Source organism: Globicephala melas, chromosome 7 (genome assembly GCF_963455315.2).
Source record: "Globicephala melas chromosome 7, mGloMel1.2, whole genome shotgun sequence".
Taxonomy (NCBI): Eukaryota; Metazoa; Chordata; class Mammalia; order Artiodactyla; family Delphinidae; genus Globicephala; species Globicephala melas.
Genome location: NC_083320.1, coordinates 108,212,430 through 108,231,832, shown reverse-complemented (window position 1 = coordinate 108,231,832; position 19,403 = coordinate 108,212,430).

Here is a 19,403-nt window from a genome sequence, read left to right as displayed (position 1 = left end):
CAGGGCGAGAGAGAGTCATGGGCATATACACACTAACAAACGTAGTAAGGTAGATAGCTAGTGGGAAGCAGCCGCATGGCACAGGGATATTGGCTCGGTGCTTTGTGACAGCCTGGAGGGGTGGGATAGGGAGGGTGGGAGGGAGGGAGATGCAAGAGGGAAGACATATGGGAACATATGTTTATGTATGACTGATTCGCTTTGTTATGGGGCAGAAACTAACACACCATTGTAAAGCAATTATACCCCAATAAAGATGTTAAAAATAAATAAATAAATAAATTTGCACAGGTTCAAAAAAAAAAACAAATAAAAACAATTCTTTAAAAAAAAAAAAAAACCCTCCAGAAAGTAGGCATAGAGGGAACTTACCTCAAGAAAATAAAAGCTATATATAACAAAAACACAGCGAACATCATTCTCAATGGTGAAAAACTGAAAGCATTTCCACTAAAATCAGGAACAAGGCAAGGTTGCGCACTCTCACCACTGTTATTCAACATAGTTTTGGAAGTTTTAGCCATAGCAATCAGAGGAGAAAAAGAAATAAAAGGAATCCAAATCGGAAAAAAAGAAGTAAAACTGTCACTGTTTGCAGATTACATGATACTATACATAGAGAATCCTAAAGATGCTATCAGAAAACTACTAGAGCTAATCAATGAATTTGGTAAAGTAGCAGGATACAAAATTAATGCAACAGAAATCTCTGGCATTCCTATACACTAATGATGAAAAATCTGACAGAGAAATTAAGGAAACACTCTCATTTACCATTGCAACAAAAAGAATAAAATACCTAGGGATAAAGCTACCTAAGCACACAAAAGACCTGTATGCAGAAAACTATAGGACATTGATGAAAGAAATTAAAGATGATACAAACAGACGGGGTGATATGCCATGTTCTTGGATTGGAAGAATCAACATTGTGAAAATGACTATACTACCCAAAGCAATCTACAGATTCAGTGCAATCCTTATCAAATTACCAATGGCATTTTTCACAGAACTAGAACAAAAAATTCACATTTTGTATGGAATCACAAAAGACTCTGAATAGTCAAAGCAATCTTGAGAAAGAAAAACGGAGCTGGAGGAATCAGGCTCCCTGACTTCAGACTATACTACAAAGCTGCAGTAATCAGAATATTATTGTACTGGCACAAAAACATAAATATAGATCAATGGAACAGGATAGAAAACCCAGAGATAAATCCACGCACATGTGGTCACCTTATCTTTGATAAAGGAGGCAAGAATATACAATGGAGAAAAGACTGCATCTTCAATAAGTGGTGCTGGGAAAACTGGAGAGCTACATGTAAAAGAATGAAATTAAAATACTCCCTAATACTATACACAAAAATAAGCTCAAAATGGATTAAAGACCTCAATGTAAGGCCAGACACTATAAAACTCTTAGAGGAAAACATAGGCAGAACACTCTATGACATAAATCACAGCAAGATCCTTTTTGATCCACCTCCTAGAGAAATGGAAATAAAAACAAAAATAAACAAATATGACCTAATCAAACTTCAAAGCTTTTGCACAGCAAAGGAAACCATAAACAAGACCAAAAGTCAACCCTCAGAATGGGAGAAAATATTTGCAAATGAAGCAACTGACAAAGGATTAGTCTCCAAAATATACAAGCAGCTCATGCAGCTAAATATCAAGAAAACAAACAACCTAATCTAAAAATGGTCAGAAGACCTAAGTAGATATTTCTCCATAGAAGATATACAGATAGCCAACAAACACATGAGAGGATGCTCAATATCACTAATCATTAGAGAAATGCAAATCAAAACTACAATGAGGTATCACCTCACACCAATCAGAGTGGCCATTATCAAAAAATCTAGAAACAGTAAATGCTGGAGAGGGTGTGGAGAAAAGGGAACCCTCTTGCACTGTTGGTGGGAATGTAAACTGTTACAGACACTATGGAGAACAGTATGGAAGTTCCTTAAAAATCTAAAAATAGAACTACCATACAACCCATCAATCCCACTACTGAGCATATACCCTGAGAAAACCATAATTCAAAAAGAGTCATGTAGCACAATGTTAATTGCAGCTCTATTTACAATAGCCAGGACATTGAAGCAACTTAAGTGTCCATCAACAGATGAATGGTTAAAGAAGATGTGGCACATATATACAATGAAATATTACTCAGCCATGAAAAGAAATGAAATTGAGTTATTTGTAGTGAGGTGGATGGACATAGAGACTGTCATACAAAGTGAAGTAAGTCAGTAAGAGAAAAACAAATATCATATGCTAACACATATATATGGAACCTAAAAAAGAAAAAAGTGGTTCTGAAGAACCTAGGGGCAGGAGATGAATAAAGATGCAGACATAGAGGATGGACTTGAGGATACAGGGTGGGGTAAGGATAAGCTGGGATGAAGTGAGAGAGTGGCATGGACATATATACACTACCAGAAGTAAAATAGCTAGCTAGTGGGAATCAGCTTCATAGCACAGGGAGATCAGTTCGGTGCTTTGTGTCCATCTAGAGGGCTAGGATAGTGAGAGGGAGACACAGGAGGGAGGGGATATGGGCATATATATATATATACGTATAACTGATTCACTTTGTTATACAACAGAAACTAATACACCATTGTAAAGCAATTATTCTCTAATAAAGATGTTCAAAAATAAACAAATAAAAAATAAAATTAAAAAAAAAAGAAAGCAATCTTCCTAGTTGTTCATACAAATAAGGATGAGGGTAATGTCACATGTGATTCTGGGCATCTTCCCCTTTCTCCCCTTTGCTACCTTTTTTCATCATGCTTTCAGTCCTAGTAAGGTGAGCTCTATTGACTGCCTCGTCTGGTCCCTTCTGCCCTTTGCTTCCAGTTGTATTTGGCCAATGGGGGCTCTGCAGGAGATCTGCAGGCAGGATCAACGTGAGGGCAGGGGAGCTGCTGTCAGGTTGACCTCTCAAACAGCTCTTTGACTCTGGAATATACTCCCTCTTCTTGCCAGCTGGTCATGTAGCTGTTTCTAATGTGAAAAAGAAATTTCACAAACATGAGATTTTCTGTAGATGATTATGTAGCTGTTCAACCTCTGGAAAGAAAGAAATGCCACATTCTTCCTGTAACTTAATTTTTATTTTGTGTCTCCATTTTGCTGAGAATGTACATATATGATTTCAGTCAAATTGCTCTTCCTTCATTTTCCTTGGGTTTGGACCAAATTTTTTGGATTATAAGTTTGGCACTTAAAAGGTCTCAGTGTTATCTGCCCATAACAGTCCTTATTGAGATGCCTGTGGTCTCACCTCGTCCTCAGTGGTCAGGCCACTGTGACCAGTCACTGAGCAAAGACTTAGTGCTGAGTTACCCCTTGCTGTTTCCAGGATCATTTCAGGACCCTAAACATAACACATGACCTTCTTCTCTGAGACCTTGACCTTACCCTGGGGCTGTGCCTAGGAAAGGAAACAGATTGTCTGCTCAGCTCTTGATTATCTCAACCCTGGATGATTGTTTTGTTATTTTTCACCCAGGAGGGAGCAGGCTTTCTTTCTTAGGGACTTCAGAAAAGCCAGCTCTCAACCCTTCCCCCGTACTAAGAAACTCTTCACTAGTTTGAAGGGTAGGGATTGGAAAACCCTGATTCATATCTTCCTGGTTTCTCTGAAATCTATTGTATATGCCCTGAGCTCTTTCTCTTCTGGGCCTGTATATTTTGGAAACTGAAAATCCAGAAATGGGCTGAATCCTCCAGGAGGAATGTTGGAGGGATTAGGAGGACCGAGAAACATACTGGAGGGAAAAATAAATTATTGTTTAAAAATTCTGCCCTGCTTCCACTCTACCCCAGACTGTGCTCTCTTGGGTAATATGAGGGAGAAGAGCTGAGAAATGGTAAGCAACAATTGGTTGAACGCTCCACAGCCTAGAAGAGGAGAAGCAGAGGGTGGAGATGCTTGGGAAGGGACCCCAGGGAGATTGAGGGCTTGTCTATTGGAGCTCAGATATACTGAAACATTGCAAGAGCCCTGGGCCCAGAAACATCCAATAGGAATGAGGTCCTAAGTCGGGATTGGATAAGACTGAGATCTGCTTGGAGAGGCCAAGAATAGGTAGAGCAGAGAACAGTGACATCTGCATCTGAAAGAGTGAGAAGACAGCTTGTTATCAAGTTTGGAGATTGAGCCCAGGGCCTTGAAAAGGGGTAATACCATCAAACTAACTTTTGTGGAGGCCTTATAACATGTTAGGTACTAAGTGTTGCTCATTTAGTACTCACAATTGTCCAGTGCAAACTGTGCATAATTATTCTCACTTTTTTGGTGAGAAAACTGATAATGGAGAACTTGGTGCCCTAACCAGGATCACAGCATTAGTAAGTGAAAAATCAGTATCTAACTGCAGTTCTACCTGCTTCTCAACTTGAGTCTCAAATACTCTGCCTTTGTGTTATCTGCTCTGATTATTTCAGCAGAAGAATGGGGTGGTTGAGTCAGTGATAGCTTCAGGAGTGCAGTGATAGTGATAACAATAGTGATAATAAATGGTGATGATGAAACATGTTAAAGGTTAACATGATTATTCTTTAGTCCCATGCCAGGAACTCCCAGGGCCTTCTGCACATCTTCACTTTCCTCCACACTTTTGGAAGCAAAAACTGAGTCATTCACTTAGGAGGGTGTCTTGCACAAAGCAAATTAAACAATTCCCACTGCTCCTACTGCCCTCAATTTGATTTCAGTTAAAGTACTGGTTCTTTAGTACATACTTGCTCTTAGCTATATCAGGACTTTATTCAAAAATCACTCTAGGGTTGATCTTCAAAAGAATTCTGTCAAACTCATACAGCTCAAAAAAAATCCAATAAAAAAATGGACAGAAGATCTAAATAGACATTTCTCCAAAGAAGACATACAGATGGCCAACAGGCACATGAAAAGATATTCAACATCTCTAATTATTAGAGAAAAGCAAATCAAAACTACAGTGAGGTATCACCTCACACTGGTCAGAGTGGCCATCATCAAGAAGTCTATAAATAATAAATGCTCGAGAGGGTGTGGAGAAAAAAGAACCCTCCTACATGGTGAGAAAGTAATGATAAATTGGTGCAGCCACTATGGAAAACAGTATGGAGGTTCCTTAAAAAACTAAAAATAGAGTTAACATGTGATCCAACAATCCCCCTCTTGGGCATATATCTGGAAAGAACAAAAAATATAATTTGAAAAGATACATGCACCCCAAAGTTCATAGCAGCACTATTTACAATAACCAAGACATGGAAGCAACATAAATGTCCATTAACAAATGAATAGATAAAGAAAATGTGGTATATACATACAACAGAATATTGTTCAGCCATAAATAAGAATGAAATAATGACATTTGCAGCAACATGGATGGACCTAGAGATTATCATACTAAGTAAAGTAAGTCAAACAGAGAAAGACAAATATATCACTTATATTTGAAATCTATGTTTTTTACATCTTTATTGGAGTATAATTGTTTTACAATGGTGTGTTAGTTTCTGCTTTATAACAAAGTGAATCAGTTATACATATACATATGTTCCCATATCTCTTCCCTCTTGCGTCTCCCTCCCTCCCACCCTCCCTATCCCACCCCTCCAGGCAGTCACAAAGCACCGAGATGATCTCCCTGTGCTATGTGGCTGCTTCCCACTAGCTATCTACCTTACATTTGATAGTGTATATATGTTCATGCTTCTCTCTTGCTTTGTCACAGCTTACCCTTCCCGCTCCCCATATCCTCAAGTCCATTCTCTAGTAGGTCTGTGTCTTTATTCCTGTCTTACCCCTAGGTTCTTCATGACCATTTTTTCCCTTACATTCCATATATATGTGTTAGCATATGGTATTTGTCTTTCTCTTTCTGACTTACTTCACTCTGTATGACAGACTCTAGGTCTAAAAAAAAATGATACAAATGAACTTATTTACAAAACAGAAACAGACTCACAGTCATAGAAAACAAACTTATGGTTACCAAAAGGGAAAAGGGGGAGGGATAAATTAGGAGTTTGGGATTAAGAGATACACACTACTATATATAAAATAGATAAACAATAAGGACCTACTGTATAGTACAGGGAACTGTACTCAATACCTTGTAATAATCTATAATGGAAAAGAATCCATACATATGTATATATATATATATATGTATATGTATACATATATATGAATCTCTTCATTGTACCCATGAAATCAACACAACATTGTAAATGAACATTGTAAAAAAGAATCCTATTGAATTGGACATCAGAAAAATTATGGAAGTGGCAGCTCCAAGCTCTTGTTTCCCACAAAAACATTAAAAAACAGGTGAAAACTTAAAGAACCAACTTTACTGGAATTCTGGAAAAAAGGATTAAATGCTTACAGCAACTAAGTGAATGCTGAATCAAGAAAAAGGCAACCTAAAAATGTTCTTGATATTCAAAAAAATACCTGTCAAAAGGTGACCACAAGCAAAGGAACAGATTTCATTGACCACCCAAGATAGATAATACAATCTTTGAAAAAATTGTTTGGAAAATTCACTAAAGAGACTACAGCAATCAAGAAAATTAGAAAACTCTGAAGTAAAGAGAGAATTTCATTTCCATAGTTACCGCATTATAATATTCAAATGTCAGTGTTTAACAAAAAATTCACAAGGCATACAAAGAAACTGGAACAAATGACCCATCAAAGGAATAAAATAAGTAGAAAGAAACCATCCCAGAGGAAGACTAGACATTAAGCTTACTAGACAGAACTTTGAAACAATTGTTTTAAGTATTATCAAAGAGTAAAAGAAAAACATGGACAAAGAACCAAAGGAAATCAAGAAATGAAATAAGAAAAAATGAGAATATCAATAAAGAGATATAATCTAGTAAAAAAAAAAAGTTCTGGAGGTGAAAAGTAGAATGACTGAAAAGAAAAATAAGCTTAAAAGGGTTCAGTAGCAGATTTTAGCAGGCAGAAGAAAGTATCAGTGAACTTGAACATAGGACAATTGAAATCATCAAGTATGGGGAGCAAAAAGAAAAAGAGTAAAAAAAATATGAACAGAGCTTAAGGGATATGTGGAACACCATCAGGGACACCAATATATGTGTTATAGAAGTCCCAGAAGGGAAAGACATAGGGAAAGGAACAGATAGAATATTTGAAGAAATAGTGTTTTGTTTGTCAAAGGATATTATCAAGAAAGTAAAATGACAAATTACAGAATGGGAGAAAATAGTTAAGATTCAGACAACTGTTTACTGTCTAGAACTTATAAAGAACACTTACAACTCAACAACTAGGCAAATAACCCTAGTTGTGTGTAAAAACAATTGGGAAACATGAGTAAGTGATTTGGCGAGACATTTCTTAAAAGAAGATATATAGGAGATTTGTTCAAGATGGCAGAGTAGAAGGACGTGATCTCACTCCCTTTTGCAAAAACACCAGAATCACAGCTAACTGCTGAACAATCAATGACAGGAAGACACTGGAACTCAGCAAAAAAGATACCCCACATCCAAAGACAAAGGAGAAGCCACAATGAAATGGTAGGAGGTGTGCAATCACAATAAAATCAAATCCCATAACTGCTGGGTGGGTGACTCACAAACTGCAGAACACTTATACCACAGAAGTCCACCCACTGGAGTGAAGGTTCTGAGCCCCACATCAGGCTTCCCAACATGGGGGTCTGGCAATGACAGGAGGAATTCCTAGAGAATCAGACTTTGAAGGTTAGCAGGATTTGATTGCAGGACTTCGACAGGAGTGGGGGAAACAGAGACTCCACTCTTGGAGGGCATACACAAAGTAGTGTGCACACTGGGACCCAGGGGAAGGTGCAGTGACCCCAGGGGAGACTGCTGGTGTTGGAGGGTCTCCTGCAGAGGTTGGGGGTGGCTCTGTCTTACTGTGAGGACAAGGACACTGGCAGCAGAAGTTCTGGGAAGTACTCATTGGGGTGAGCCCTCCCAGAGCCCACCATTAGCCCTACCAAAGAGCCCAGGTAGGCTCCAGTGTTGGGTTGCCTCAGGCCAAAAAACCAACAGGGAGGGAAACCAGCCCCACCCATCAGCAGTCAAGAGGATTAAAGTTTTAATGAGCTCTGCTCACCAGAGCAACAGCCAGCTCTACCCACCACCAGTTCCTCCCATCAGGAAACTTGCACAAGCCTCTTAGATACCCTCATTCACCAGAGGGCAGACAGCAGAAGCAAGAAGAACTACAATCTTGCAGCCCATGGAACAAAAACCACATTCACAGAAAGATAGACAAGATGAAAACAGGGAAGACATATGGGAACATATGTTTATGTATGACTGATTCACTTTGTTATAAAGCAGAAACTAACACACCATTGTAAAGCAATTATACCCCAATAAAGATGTTAAAAAAATAAATAAATAAATAAATTTGTAAAAAAAAAAAAGAAAAGAAAAGACAGAGGACTATGTACCAGATGAAGGAACAAGATAAAATCCCAGAAAAACAACTAAATGAAGTGGAGATAGGCAACCTTCCAGAAAAAGAATTCAGTCTAATGATAGTGAAGATGATCCAAGACCTCGGATAAAGAATGGAGGCAAAGATCAAGAAGATGTAAGAAATGTTTAACAAAGACTTAGAAGAGCTAAAGAACAAACAAACAGAGATGAACAATACAATAACTGAAATGAAAAATACACTAGAAGGAATCAATAGCAGAATAACTGAGGCAGAAGAACGGATAAGTGACCTGGAAGACAGAATGGTGGAATTCACTGCTGCAGCACAGAATAAAGAATAAAGAATGAAAAGAAATGAAGACAGCCTAAGAGACCTCTGGGACAACATTAAATGCAGCAACATTCACATTATAGGGGTCCCAGAAGGAGAAGAGAGAGAGAGAAAGTACCTGAGAAAATATTTGAAGAGATTATGGTTGAAAATTTCCCTAATGTGGGAAAGGAAATAGCCACCCAAGTCCAGGAAGCAGAGAGAGTCCCATACAGGATAAACTCAAGGAGAAACATGCCGAGACACATAGTAATCAAATTGGCAAAATTAAAGACAAAGAAAAATTATTGAAAGCAACAAGAGAAAAAAGACAAATAACATACAAGGGAACTCCCATAAGGTTAATAGCTAATTTCTCTGCAGAAGCTCTACAAGCCAGAAGGGAGTGGTATGATATACTTAAAGTGATGAAAGGGAAGAACCTACAACCAAGATTTCTTTACCCGGCAAGGATCTCATTCAGATTTGATGGAGAAACCAAAACTTTACAGACAAGCAAAAGCTAAGAGAATTCAGCACCACCAAACTAGCTCTACAAGAAATGCTAAAGGAACTTCTCTAAGTGGGAAACACAAGAGAGGAAAAGGACCTCAAAAACAAACCCATAACAATTAAGAAAATGGTCATAGGAACATACATATCGATAATTACCTTAAACATGAATGGATTAAATGCTCCAACCAAAAGACACAGGCTTGCTGAATGGATACAAAAACAAGACCCATATATATGCTGTCTACAAGAGACCCACTTCAGAACTAGGGACACATACAGACTGAAAGTGAGGGGATGGAAATAGATATTCCATGCAAATGGAAATCAAAATAAAGCTGGAGTAGCAATACTCATATCAGATAGAATAGACTTTAAAATAAAGATTGTTACAAGAGACAAGGAAGGACAGTACATAATGATCAAGGGATCAATCCAAGAAGATGATATAACAATTATAAATATATATGCACCCAACATAGGAGCACCTCAATACATAAGGCAACTGCTAACAGCTTTAATAGAGGAAATCGACAATAACACAATAATAGTGGAGGACTTTAACCCCTCACTTACACCAATGGACAGATCATCCAAACGAAAATTAATGAGGAAACACAAGCTTTAAATGACACAATAGACTAGATAGATTTAATTTATATTTATAGGACATTCCATCCAAAACCAGCAGATTACACTTCTCAAGTGCGCACAGAACATTCTCCAGAACAGATCACATCTTGGGTCACAAATCAAGCCTCAGTAAATTTAAGAAAATTGAAATCATATCAAGCATCTTTTCTGACCACAACACTATGAGATTAGAAATGAATTCCAGGGAAAAAAACGTAAAAACCTCAAACACATGGAAGCTAAACAATACGTTACTAAATAACCAAGAGATCACTGAAGAAATCAAAAAGGAAATGAAAAAATACCTAGAGACAAATGACAATGAAAACACGACGATCCAAAACCTATGGGATGCAACAAAAGCAGTTCTAAGAGGAAAGTTTATAGCTATACAAGCCTACCTCAACAAACAAGAAAAATCTCAAATAAACAATCTAACCTTACACCTAAAGGAACTAGAGAAAGAAGAACAAACAAAACCCAAAGTTAGCAGAAGGAAAGAAATCATAAAGATCAGAGCAGAAACAAATGAAATAGAAACAAAGAAAACAATAGCAAAGATCAATAAAACTAAAAGCTGGTTCTTTGAGAAGATAAACAAAATTGATAAACCATTAGCCAGACTCATCAAGAAAAAGGGAGAGGACTCAAATCAATAAAATTAGAAATGAAAAAGGGGAAGTTACAAAGGACACTGCAGAAATACAAAGCATCCTAAGAGACTCCTACAAGCAACTCTATGCCAATAAAATGGATAACCTGGAAGAAATGGACACATTCTTAGAACGGTATAACCTTCCAAGACTGAACTAGGAAGAAATACAAAATATGAACAGACCAATCACGAGTAATGAAATTGAAACTGTGATTAAAAATCTTCCAACAAACAAAAGTCCAGGACCAGATGGCTTCACAGGTGAATTATATCAAGCATTTAGAAGAAGAGCTAACTCCCATCCTTCTCAAACTCTTCCAAAAAATTTCAGAGGAAGAAACACTCCCAAACTCATTCTATGAGGCCATTATCACCCTGTTACCAAAACCAGAAAAAGATACTACAAAAAAAGAAAATTACAGACCAATATCACTGATGAATATAGATGCAAAAATCTCAGCAAAGTGCTAGCAAACAATCCAAGAACACATTAAAAGGATCATATACCATGATCAAGTGGGATTTATCCCAGGGATGCAAGAATTTTTCAATATACGGAAATCAATCAATGTGATATACCATATTAACAAATTGAAGTGATCATCTCAATAGATGCAGAAAAAGCTTCTAACAAAATCAACACCCATTTATGATAAAAACTCTCCAGAAAGTGGGCATAGAGGGAAACTACCTCAACATAATAAAGGCCATATATGACAAACCCACAGTAAACATCATTCTCAATGGTGAAAAACTGAAAGCATTTCCTCTAAGATCAGGAACAAGACAAGGATGTCCACTCTCAGCACTATTATTCAACATAGTTTTAGAAGTGCTAGCCATGGCAATCAGAGAAGAAAAAGCAATATAAGGAATACAAATTGGAAAAGAAGAAGTAAAACTGTCACTGTTTGCAGATGACATGATACTATACATAGAGAATCCTAAAAATGCCACCAGAAAACTACTAGAGCTAAGCAATGAATTTGGTAAAGTTGCAGGATACAAAATTAATGCACAGAAGTCTCTTGCATTCCTATATTTATGATGAAAAATCTGAAAGAGGAATTAAGGAAACACTCTCATTTACCATTGCAAGAAAAAGAATAAAATACCTAGGAATAAACCTACCTAGGGAGACAAAAGATCTGTAGGCAGAAAACTATAAGACACTGATAAAAGAAATTAAAGATGATACTAACAGATGGAGTGATATATCATGTTCTTGGATTGGAAGAATCAGTATTGTGAAAATGACGGTACTACCCAAAGAAATCTACAGATTCAATGCAATCCCTATCAAATTACCAATGGCATTTTTTACAGAACTAGAAGAAAAAAATCTTAAAATATGTATGGAGACACAAAAGACCCTGAATAGCCAAAGCAGTCTTGAGGGAAAAAAGTGGAGTTGGAGGAATCAGGCTCCCTGAGTTCAGACTATACTACAAAGCTACAGTAATCAAGACAATATGGTACTGGCACAAAAACAGAAATATAGATTAATGGAACAAGATAGAAAGCCCAGAGATAAACCCACACACCTATGGTCAACTAATCTATGACAAGTGAGGCAAGGGTATACAATGGAGAAAAGACAGTCTCTTCAATAAGTGGTGCTGGGAAAACTGGACAGCTACATGTAAAAGAATGAAATTAGAACACACCCTAACACCATACACAAAAATAAACTCAAAATGGATTAGAGACCTAAATGTAAGACCTGACACTATAAAACTCTTAGAGGAAAACATAGGAAGAACACTCTTTGACATAAATCACAGCACAGCAAGCTCTTTTTTGATCCACCTCCTAGAGTAATGGAAATAAAAACAAAAATAAACAAATGGAACCTAATGAAACTTAAAAGCTTTTGCACAGCAAAGGAAACCATAAACAAGATGAAAAGACAGCCCTCAGAATGGGAGAAAATATTTACAAATGAATCAACGGACAAAGGATTAATCTTCAAAATATATAAACAGTTCATGCAGTTCAATATTAAAAAAACAAACAACCCAATCCAAAAAATGGGCAGAAGACCTAAATAGACATTTCTCCAAAGAAGACATAAAGATGGCCAAGAAGTACATGAAAAGCTGCTCAACATCATCATTGTTAGAGAAATGCAAATCAAAACTACAATGAGGTATCACCTCACACCAGTTAGAATGGGCATCATCAGAAAATCTATAAACAACAAATACTGGAGAGTGTGTGGAGAAAAGGAACCCTCTTGCACTGTTGGTGGGAATTTAAATTGATACAGCCACTATGGAGAACAGTATGGAGGTTCCTTAAAAAAGTAAAAATAGAATTACCATATGATCCAGGAATGCCACTAGTGAGCATGTACCCAGAGAAAACCATAATTCAAAAAGACACATGCACCTCAGTGTTCATTGCAGCGCTATTTGCACTAGCCAGGTCATGGAAGCAACCTAGATGCCCGTCGACAGACGAATGGATAAAGAAGATGTGGTACATATATACAATGGAATATTACTCAGCCATAAAAAGGAATGAAATAGGGTCATTTGTTGAGACGTGGATGGATCTAGAGACTGTCATACAGAGTGAAGTAAGTCAGAAACGGAAAAACAAATATTGTATATGAACACATATATGTGGAACCTAGAAAAATGGTACAGATAAACCGGTTTGCAGGGCAGAAATTGAAACACAGATGTAGAGAACAAACGTATGGACACCAAAGGGGGACAGTGGCAGGGTGTGGGGTTGGTGGTGTGATGAATTGGGAGATTGGGATTGACATGTATACACTGATGTGTATAAAATTGATGAGTAATAAGAACCTGCTGTATAAAAAAATAAGTACAATAAAATTCAAATACTCAAAAAAAAGAAGAAGATATATAAATGGTCAATAAGCACATGAAAAGCTGCTCAACATCATTAGTCATTAGGGAAATGCAAATCAAAACCAGTGAGTTATTACTTCACACCCACTAGGCTGTCTATGATTTAAAAAAAAAAAGGGAAACAACAATTGTTGGTGAAGATATGGAGAAACTGGAACCCTTATACACTGTTGATGGGAATGTAAGATGGTGCAGCCATTGTGGAAAACAGTTTGGCAGTTCTTCAGAAAGCTAAATGTAGAATTACTCTATGACTCAACAATTCTACCCGTAGGTATATACCCCAAATAATTGAAAAGAGGAACTCATACAGATACTTGTATGCCAATGTTCATTGCAGCATTATTCACAATAGCCAACAGGTGGAAATAACCCAAATGTCTATCAACAGAATAGATAAAGTAAATGTGTATATACATAAAATGGAATATTTTTCAGCCATAAAAGGAATGAAGTTCTAATGCATGTGATGACATAGATGAATCTTGAAGACATTATACTAAGTGAAACGAGCCAGACAAAACCAGACAAGTAGTGTATAATTCCACTTACATGAGATATCTTGAATAGACAAATTCATAGTGACAATCAGTGGATTAGAATTCAGCAGGGGCTTGGGGTAGGGAAGAATGGGGAGTTATGTCTGATGGTTGCAGAGTTTCTCTTTGTGATGATGAAAAATTTTGGAAATATATAGTGGTGATAACTGCACAATATTGTGAATTTAATTAATGCCACTGAACAGTATACTTAAAAATGGTTAAAATGGCAAATTTTATGCTATATATATTTTACCATGATTTAAACAATTAAAAAGTTAAAAGAAAATTCTGTCATGAACATTGTCAGTTGCTTCCTTCTTCCCAGTACATGCCCAGTTTGGTTCAGGAGGCTAATCCTCCTGAGTGTATCCATGTAACCAGCAGCCAGGAATAGACAAGGGAAAGAGTGGTCCAATCACCATGGTCCCATCCCTTTTGCCCTCTTGCCTGTGATTGGCTTAGGAAGACATGTTTAAGCCAATCAGTGAATGGGATTCCTTGACGACTGTTATGGGTGCAGCAGGAGTAGTCAGGTAGCCTAAACGGCCCAAGCAGACTGAAGGGAAGAATATTCATTCCATTGTGAGAGGTTCATTTTCTCTCTCCTTTCCTCCTGATGAATACTGAGTGGGGTATATTTTCTAGATAAATGCTTCCTTATGGAGATATATATGTGGGGTGGGTTGGGAGTAGTTATCTGAAGAGTGAATAATCTTTTCTCTTCTATTCCTCCACACCTCACTATGAATATTCTAAAGACAGTCGAGGTCATTCATGTTTGGGATTTGTATCATGTAGGTTCCATTGTATGTCCTACTTTGAACAAGCCAGGGGAAAGCATAACTGAGACTCTTGTCAGGGAGCCCTCCTGAGATGGGACCTGTTACTTCCCTGCTGCTGTAGAAGGTGCGATCACTTCTTTCTGGAGCCTTGGGGATTCTCTCCATAGCTGAAAGTCAGAGTCCCTGCAAAATAAGTCACAGGCACTTTGGGGAAATCGTTTGCTTATTTGTTATGGCACTGCAGAATAAAATGCAGAGGGAGAAAACAGGGGAATACTAGCTTTGTTGTTCTAACAACCTCATATCTTAAGTACTGCAATATATGCCTCAGCTGAGCTTACTGCTGTGTGATTGATTCTACCTGACTAGTTCTCCACTGGGTCCCTTCCATCAGAGACAGGCCAGCAGGGGTCTGTCTGGGCATGCTTATCTGGATGAGTATTTGTTTCTTCTTTTGCTCTATCTTCTCTGTGGGGGAAATGGTAAGGGGGCTGACAACTTCCCCATCTGTCCCAGCGCCTCTTACTCCGCTGATGTTACCAGTGAACAATGGAGCTGTCACTCACAGCTCTCCCTCTGACATCAGTCAGCTTCCCTGAGGAAAAGATGAATTATTGAATAACTAATGTGGGGACAACTGGGTAGCCATGTGGGAAAAAAAAAAAGTTAGAACCACAATCTCACTTTACCACAAAATAAATTCCAGATGGGTAAGAGTTTTAAACAGAACAGAATAAAACCATGACATTACAAGAAACTATGCCAATAAACTTGAACACTCTGACAAAATGGAAACACCTTTAAAAAATTATAAAATGCTATCATTGAGAGGGAAGAAGAAATAGAAAAGCCTAACATTCCAATAGCCACTAAATAAAGAGGAAGAATAGTTAAATATTCCCTGCCCCCAAAATGACCAAAAGCCAGATAATTTGTGAGTTTTACTAAGCTATTAATGATGAGATATGTCTTATCTTATTCGTTATTCCAGAAAGTAGAAAAGGATATCAAGTCACCCAGCTCATAGTTTAACCACAATTCCAAAATTTCATAAGTACAAAACAAGAAAACTGTAGGCGTATTTCACCTTTTAAAATAAATAGAAACCCTTATTTGATTTTGGAATCAAATTCAATATGCATTAACAAGTTCATTCAACATGCTCATGGAAGGTTTATCTTCCGTGTAAGGATGGGCCAAAATTAAAAAACAAAACAAAACCTCTCAATGTCATTATATCAATATAGGCAGGAAAAAATTGATAAAGTTCAACACATCATTAGTTTCTAATTAAAAAATGTATTAATGAATAATGTACTTACAAAAATGTATACAAATCATAAGTGTAAATATCAAGTAATTTTCATAAACTGCAAAGCAACCAGCACCCACAATCCTAAATGTCACCACTACACCCCTTTCCTTCCACCCTGACAAGGGTAATATCTGACGTCCCTGTCTTTTTCAATTTAGCCATTCTGGTAAGTTAACAACATCTAAAAATGAAAAACATTTCAGCAAGGTATAGTATAAGGAAAGAGACTTCCTCAATTTAGTAGAGTTTATAAACCAAACACCTTCGGCAAACATAATATTTAATGCAGAAATTTTAGATCCGTTTCCTTTAGAATCAAGAAGAAATTAAGAATGACCACTCTTGCTGCCAGATTTTACATGGTATTGAAGGTTCTGGAAAATACCATCAGATAAGAAAAGGAACAGCAGTTACAAGAATTGGAAGGATGTAACCCATAGATGTAACCCATAGACTCTATGTATAGATGATTTTCTACATAGAAAACACAACAGAATCAACAGAAAATAATTAAATCTAATACGAAAATTCATTGAGGTTGCTAGATACAAGGTCAATTTATAAAAATCCATAGCATTTACCCTCAACAACAATAACCATCCAAAATACAATATAAAATAAGATATCACAGTAGTTATAAAGACTATAAATTATCTAGGAATTGAGAGAAACTACACAAAGTATCAACAGAGGATAATGTAAAACTTAAAGGACATGAAACATCTGAATAAATACTCATGATTGAATAAATTAAGTTCATAACTATAAAGGTGTTAATATTGTCTCTGTTAATCTAACAATTCAATACAATCCCAACAAAAATTCTAGCCTGATATTCTGAGGGCTTCAACAGAATTACTATTAAATTTATAGAAAAGAATACGTATTCATAAATAATTAAGATGATTTTCAGAAAGAAGAGCAAGGAGGGGGATTTATCCTACTGCTTATGAAGAGGATTACCAAAGTAAAAACAGCGTGATACTGGTGTGAAACAGGCAAATAGGGATGCTTGATGGCTCAGGGACAAACTCATGCATACATGATATTTGATGAAATATACATATAAATTAACAAATAGAAAATATTGGGGAAACTGGCTACTTACCTTAACTCATAGACAAATGGGGAATCCAGCTGCATTAAAGACCTAACTGTGAAGAGTAAAACTATAAAGCTAATGGAAGAAATAAAAGGAGAATAAGCATGATGAAGGGGGTCACACCTCTTTAAAAAGAACAGACTGTTTGCAGAAAAGGAAATACAAATGTCTCTTAAACATAGAAAAAGACTTTCAACTTCACTCAAGATTAAATTAAAGCTATAATGAATACAATTTTTTTTCATTTATCACATTGGCAAAGACGCCAAAGTTCAATAAAGGTTCAGTTGCAGGCAACAGAAACCACCTCGCTGGTTTAAGCAGAAATGGTTTTCATAAGAGAACTGAGTGCTGACAAAATAGTTCAGAGATCTGTAGGAGGAGAATCTAGGTCAGTTTCCCAGGAGACATTCCCAGCCTCCAGAATCACGCTGCCAAGATGGAGAAGTCTGTGGCTACATGATGGGGGGTGGGGGGGTGTAGAGGAAGGAGGTGTGGGAAGGCAGTTGAGAAGGCCAGGCGGAAGACATAGGAGGAGTACCATGCCTCACCCTGCATCCTGCAGGAAAAGGGGGGGGGCGGTCAAGGAAGTGAGGGAATGAGAGAGTTTCAAGAAAATTCAGATTAAGTAAAGATTCCACCTGGCCTATTACTTCTGCAAAGAGCATATTTCTCCTCTGGACATTCTCTGAGGGTCCTGCCTCCTCCTAGGTACCAATATCGTCTGCCTGGGGACCGAATAATCCAGCTTCTCACTGGACAAAAGTCACAACTTCCATCTCAGAGCATACATAAGCAACATCCCACCAGAATCTGCGATTTCACAGCAGGCACCTGTGAAGGTGAATGCGTATTTCTCCCACGATATTTTTGTGACATTTCCAAATAGCCATCCTTTAGCCATGGACTGCATTTTTAGTTGGAAAGCTTACTCTGGGCAATAGGACCTAGTGTCCTTTCTGATCCTCAGTGTGCCATGAAGTAGCCCTCTGTTAGCATACAGCTAACCAAAGTGGCAGCCTCATTTTTCTTTCCAATTTTATGGTGCCTGTAGGTCACCTTTGATCTGCCAAGGCCTAGAACTGAACTCCAGTCGTTCCTAGGGATCTGAGGCTGTTCTTTGAACGTGTTGATAAATGCCAAGATTTAAAACAGGCCTTGGAAAAAGATGCACAATAAATACTTAATTCAAGCTGGGACTCAGGCATCAAATGTATTTACCTGGGCAGTGAAATATTTAAGTGACATGCTGCTAAGCTGTTGGTGATCGTGGATGACATACTTATTTATGTCCATAAAGGAAAAAAAAAAAAAAGACCCCAAGCACTTCAAACTGATTGTTTACCTGAGCCTAGACGAGTGAAGAGAGATGAGCAAAACTTCTGTGAGCTTGTGGAATTATCTCTATAGACACATTAAAGCGATGCAGCTTGTAACATCTTTTCGAGAGCCCACCTGCTTAGGGGTGATGGGAGGACTGATGAAGAGGAAAGTATTGCATGATGGGGAAGTCTCAGAAGCAGTCAAGTGGCTCAAATCATTAGTCTGGAGCTTTGAACTGGTTCAAGATTGGCCTTAATTATTAACCTTCTTTAATATTTCAGAGTATCTATAATAAAAGAAGCATGGTGCATTTAATTTATAGTTATGCAGTCAGAGACTGTTAGACCTGAAAAGGACTCAGATCATCTTGGGCAGCTGCTGGCTCCTTTTATCTCCTTCAGAGTAACTGAGGAATACCACTGTTTCTCTTGGTAGCAGTGCTCCTGAAGGCAATGGTTCTCATGGTTGAAGGGTGGGGGTGACCTAAGGGGACAGGGTTGCCCACGAGTAACAAAGTCTCCATTGTTGTGTTGAACTTGAAAAATGCCTCATTTAGGAGATCTCAAATTAAAAAGAATTCATTCAGAGTAAATTTATCATTTATTTTATTTTATTTATTTATATTTTGTGTCTGCATTGGGTCTTTGTTGCTGCACGCCGGCTTTCTCTAGTTACCGCGAGCGGGGGTTACTCTTTGTTGCAGTGCGCGGGTTTCTCATTGAGGTGGCTTCTCTTGTTGTGGCTCGCGGGCTCTAGAGCACAGGCTCCATAGTTGTGGTGCACGGGCTTAGTTGCTCCACGGCATGTGGGATCTTCCCGGACCAGAGATCGAATCCACGTCCCCTGCATTGGCAGGTGGATTCTTAACCAC